This window comes from Rattus rattus, chromosome 4 (genome assembly GCF_011064425.1).
Source record: "Rattus rattus isolate New Zealand chromosome 4, Rrattus_CSIRO_v1, whole genome shotgun sequence".
Taxonomy (NCBI): domain Eukaryota; kingdom Metazoa; phylum Chordata; class Mammalia; order Rodentia; family Muridae; genus Rattus; species Rattus rattus.
In genome coordinates this window covers 35,811,895-35,817,894 of record NC_046157.1, presented here as the reverse complement: position 1 = coordinate 35,817,894, position 6,000 = coordinate 35,811,895, and positions in this window count along the sequence as shown.

Below are 6,000 nucleotides of genomic sequence, written 5' to 3'. Positions count from 1 at the left end.
AGACATTTTGAAGTTGTTAAGATCTACATACATTGATCAGTACCCAGTTGCTCTTGTTTGAAATGTTCTTTTAGGACCACTCTCAACAAAGATGCCTTTGGATCAGTTTTCTCAGTTAGAAGAGAGTAAAAGGGAGAAAGATCAAAGTGTGAAAACACTGCAAACATTTTCTAAATTTCTTCCACCGCTATCAGCAGCATTGACTTCAACCCTGCTGCCAACAAACATTGTGCCAATTTCAGTGAAACGACAAATAAATACAACTATGAATATTTTTATTCTATTTTATTTCTAATTCAGTAATGTTTTATTTTGTGCAAATTATTCAAAATCAGGACTGTGCAAGGACTCAGCCAGTAAAAGTGCTTGCCTCTAAGCCTGATGGCCTGAGAATAATACCCATACCACAGAAACTGGTAAGAGAGAGCCTATTCCTGTCATTGTTCTTTGAAATTCATACAAATATTACCCATTGTCATGTATGTACACATATACATGCACACAAAATACATGCAAACATGAGTTAGTTGAGAAGCAATTGTTTTTAGAAGCTATTAAATCTCTTTATATTTAAAAAGAGACTGAGTTCAAAGATTCAATGCTGGGTTTGTCTGAAAGAAATTGTAACAAGATGCAGGTGCTCAGGAGAAAAACTGGTATATTGTGACAGAATTGTTACCTCAAGCTTAGTGGAGGGGAACAGTTCAATACTAGTTGTATTTGTTTCTGATTTTTTTAGGTTTATGTATTCTTAGGTTCTATTTCATTGTTATTATTTTAGACATAATTAGAGAAAAAATTTGAGCTGAAAATCTGATAAATATTGAAATGAAGATGCAAAAAACATTTCTATTTCCTAAGACTAATGGTCGTGTACACTCTCTCTCTCTCTCTCTCTCTCTCTCTCTGTCTCTCTCTCTCTCTCTCTCTCTCTTAAATATTCTCTGTATACTATCATTCTAAGAGACTTCATAGAGAATCAATGATATGATTCACAAGCATTTCCCATAAGATGGTTACCTTAAATTAGTACCCCCTGTAAAACATAAATGGAGAATTTTATGGGATTCCTCAGCAATGCTAACTTGCACAGACCAATGGTCTTGGTTTATATCTCCTTGGCCAGTTACAGGAATCTTCTAATGATATCCCAATATTTTTCCAAATTTCTTCTGGACCTTCTGATCAACCAGGGTTCTAAGAAATTTTTATGAAGCTCTTTCAAATGCTGTAGCACATAGCTGGCTGTGTAACCTGTATGCTGTTAACTTCTCTTCAAGTCCTATAGTGTTGGGTTCCTATATCTTTTGCAGTGGCACCAATTTTCCTTGGATTTCCAAATCCTGTTCTAGCACTTGCTGCTCTTGCTTGAGTCTTTGTGTCTTCTTTGTATATTTTAGGATTAAATTTTCTCGTGTCTCTTCCTGAACTAATTTGGCTTGTCTTTGGATTAAATACTGGTGTCTTGGTATAACATGTCTCTCCCTAGATGTTTTGGATAGTAGTAGAGCTGATTTCCATTATTTTTTGTATATGGCTCTGTAAAATACCTTTTTAAAAAATTTTTCATTTCATGGCTCTTTGAGTCTGTTCTTGTCTTGTTTTACTTGTAACCCTTGCGTTACCCAGGCTCTCATGACTTATGGAATCTGATTAGAGTTAAGCTATAGGAAGCATTTATAAGGTGCTAGTAAATCCCTTCAAATGATCAAAAAATGAGATGACAAGAAATGTCTTCTGATTGGAGATTGATTCTCGCTGAGATTCCTCTTGGGATGCTTTCTTTCTAGGCTTCTGAGTCTCAGTAGATACTACTAATTCCTTTCCTCATCTTTTCCCATCTGGTGGTAATAGTTTGCCTTTGTTTTCTTAGTTTCTAAGCACTTCACATCTGTTATTTGCTTCTCTTAATCCTCCCCCCACACCGTAAACAGTCCTGTCATTAAATTATCTTTGAACATACCTTCTGTTTTCTGTTGACGTTATGACTAAAACTACTCCACAAAGCCCCTATTACCACCACAATCTTCATAGTCACACTGGCAAAAGACACCCCTTAGTTTCTGGTACTTTTTAAAGATCAAATACACATGTACTGATGTACTTTCAAACCACAAGTTAATCATTTATAATTAGAGAAATGAAAAATTTGATCACCTTCATGTGAATGTAGCTGGGGAACAAAAGCAGCTCTCAAAACACAGGAACACAGACAAGGAAGCTGGTTGCTGCTTTCTGTCACTTCTGATCCCCGAGGGACATTAATCAGCTTCGTTTGTCAATTTTGTTTGGTTTGTTTTTTTATTATTTTACAGAGACTGAAATCTTCCAGTTCAAAGTAGGTAATATTATGTTAGGTGAATCTCACCACAATTAAGAAAAACAAACAAAACAAGGAAGATACAATTTTCTTTATGAATAGATATAGAGGCCCTTTTACCTCTGAAAAAAAGTAGGCAGAATGAGTGTCTCCACCATAGCCATCAATCAGGAGGGCTGCTTATTGTAGCCCTTGTAGGATTGTCTCCAATGCTAATATCACTTCACTTATACAGCACAATTTTTATTCCTATGTTCTGTCCTGTTTATTACTGGAACATGCATACCTAACTGATTTTCTAATGTGTCTTAGTTACAATTATGTATATGCTAAGAATATTTGTATAGAACTGACCTGCTTCTTTTTCTCTTTGAAAAGCCACTGGCAATTTCGTTCTTGCCTGGTACTTATTGTCTGGGTTGCTAAGAGCAGACCCATAACTGATTGTGAAAAATTTGCCATTCAAGTTGACCTGGCCAAAGTAGATGATGTCTCAGTAAAAACATGCAAATGTTCCCATTTCAAAACAAGCCACATCATTTAGATTTCTAGTTATTGTGAATGAATAACAAAATTGTGGCTACTTATGAAAAGATTGGAAGTCTTTTCAAAAGAGTCTTTTCTGAAAAGATTTAGCCTATGATGTTAAATCTTGATTGTAAATGAATCTACAGAGAAACACCTAGATTAATTGAACACTTTTCTGAGCTATGTCTATAACATGTTTTGCCAGAACCCAAAGGCATATGGGATAACCAGTAACAGGAGAGAAAAACAAAAAACCTATCATGAAGGTGGATGGAACCATAGGAGAAACTGGGGTCCAGAAAACAGAACCAACAAAGGAAGAAGTCATGCAGAGTGGGCAAGTGCTACATTTTCCAGTGACTTAATCTTTTGTTGTAGTCATTTTCTGTGAGCTCCATAATCATCTACTTTTCTACATTATTCTCTTCAGAGAGCTTCCTAGCTTTCCCTGGTGGATTTGGGCCACATCATCACTCCCTCCTTTTCTGAGGTGACATCATTGGGACTCTGGCTTCTTGGAAGGATGATTGCCGTGTTCACAACTTAACATACTAGAGGTGGCTTTGTTTTTAAATCCTTTTGTCTCTGCTTCACAGCTGCTGAAGTACTGGAACTTTTGCTCCTCCTCATACTTAGTGTAATGCTCTGAATCTCCATAGACCTGAAAATAACCAGGCCAAGCTACTGCGGACCTCAACCTTGAAACCATGAGCTGAAACAAGCATTGTCCTTCAGGATATTTTATTATGTATCCTGGTGGGAATGATTAAAATCTGACTAGTTCAGTTACCCAACTGTAAAGGGAGCAAAGAGAATGAAATTATGAACTTCAAAGATGGGAGCCTATAAATGTATTTTCAACAGGTGATAATATTTCCTTGAACTCTGAATTTCAAAAAAACTCTTCAGGAACCTAAGAAATGCAAAGAGATCCCTAATGTGAAGAACAACTTGAACAAATATAAAAGCATAAAAAAAAAAACCTTTGTGATCCAGAAGCTAGACAGAGTGCAACTATGATCAAACTCAAAATGAATGGAAGAGAAGTAACCAACAGGACTGGAAGATCCTATGAGGATTTATTCATTGGTTTAGGCTTCAAAACAAAGGCTTTTCATCATGATGTTGGGTGATCTGAACCACAGCAAATGTCTGTAAAGTGGAGAGTAATCAGTAGGTTTCTGCTGTAGGAAAACTGATCAATCTTACAACAATATGAAGAACAGATAGAGATAAATGAGTGCAGACCATTCAAGAAGTCTATTCTAACCATGATGGGATGGACAGTGATGAAGACTGGATGTAAAACAGTAGTTGTAACAGTGGAAAATCAAATTTGGATATAATGGTACTTAGGATGCTTAGAGTTGGGTTATGAATGAGAAAAATATCTGAGTCTGTGACCTGGAATATCCAGCTAGGGGCTATTAAAGAGACCATGACTATCTATGAAATGAAAGACCTAAAGAAGCATCACAGGCAGAAGGACTGATGAAGGGAAGGATTTTTAATACATTGACACTGTACCAAAATGTCAGGATTCAAAATGGAGGCACAAAGCACAGAATGCTCCAATGTCACTTTAAAAATTACTTCAAATTGCCAGGTGCATGATAGACAACTGGTCTACCACACATCTTGATCTATGACTTGATATACCTTCCAGTCCTCTTGGAGATTTTTTAGAGAGAGAGAGAGATAGAACTAGAGACAGGATAGGGGAGACAGGAAGACAGAGACACAGAGACATAGAGACACAGAGACACAGATAAGACATAAAGACAGAATGAAAAGGAATGAATATGATTAGCTCCCCTAAGATCGCAACCATTAGGATTAGCATTCCTTTGCATAAAACAATATGAAAGGATGAAAGAATAGAGTAAAAAGAGAAGGCAGTGAACAATAAATTGTTAAATTTGTAACTACAGAAATGAGTGTATTATTTTGGTTTCCCTTAGCAGCAGATACCAATCTCAAGTTTGACTGGAAAGAATTCATTAGAGGAAATTCCACAGGAATGTAAAAGAAGAGAAAGAATGACAGTCTAGCAAGGTCTTCACATTGAAAATCAGCTTGAAGTAAGTTTGAGTCAGGCTGATAGGAACACTAAAGTTTATGTTCAGTATACAGTGGAAAGCAACCCTGAAGGTGAGGAAGCAGATTGATAGGGTAAGCGTGTAGGGTTAAAGTAAGGGTGAGAGCAGAAGGGAGTGAACAGAAGTATAACTATTGGTTCCCTTAACCAAACAGCTGTGCACTGTATAGAGGAGGTAGGATCACTGTGTGGATCTCACTGCCATGACGACAGACCATGGAAACAGCTTCTGTGTACAAGTAAAAATTTAAGATCATAGCATAAACTGATGCTTCTTAAAAATCTGACAGGAAAGAGTCTCAGGGAGGAAGATGGCAGTCATCTAATGCAATATTTAAAATTGCAATATGCTTTTGATTAGTCTTTCTAACCATTTAATCACAAGGTATATCAGATGACATGCATTATCTTTAATATAACTTCTTACTTTAGTGAAATCGGCTATTTTATTTTACCTCGTTGTCAGCAAAAACAAAAATATCACTAGTATGTCTTCTTGCATGAAGTTTATAACCTGGTGATGGGTTGTGGGGGGCATTAACACAAAAACTAAATCTAAACATTAGCTCAGTGCTGCAGAAAGTCTTCTAGTGAAAAAAAATGCCACGGGACAGATTGAACATAGAACTGAAGGAACTCCAGTTTTCAATAAGGTGTATTCACTAAGAGGAAAAATGAGCAAAACATTCACAGATGCATACATAGACTCATGCTATATGAATTTCTTGGTAAAATTACTCCAGTGATAGGACAGAGGGGCCACAAAAGCCCTAAGATTAAGGAAAGCCTAGAATGTTAAAGCCAAACAAAGAGACAGATGAAACCAGTGGGGAAGGAAGACAGACACTATTTTAAAATACTCTACTCTGAACAATTTTATTACAGATCAGGCCTATACTTTTGCCAAAGCAGGGAGCTCCAAGCATCCTGGTTACCAGCTGCCATGTGTCAGGACAGTACTAGATATGTACCCCACCCCTCCCTGCCTGTTGAAAATAAGGAGATGGGGAATGAATGAATGGACATGGGTAATGCAAACAGTTATGAAGGAGGA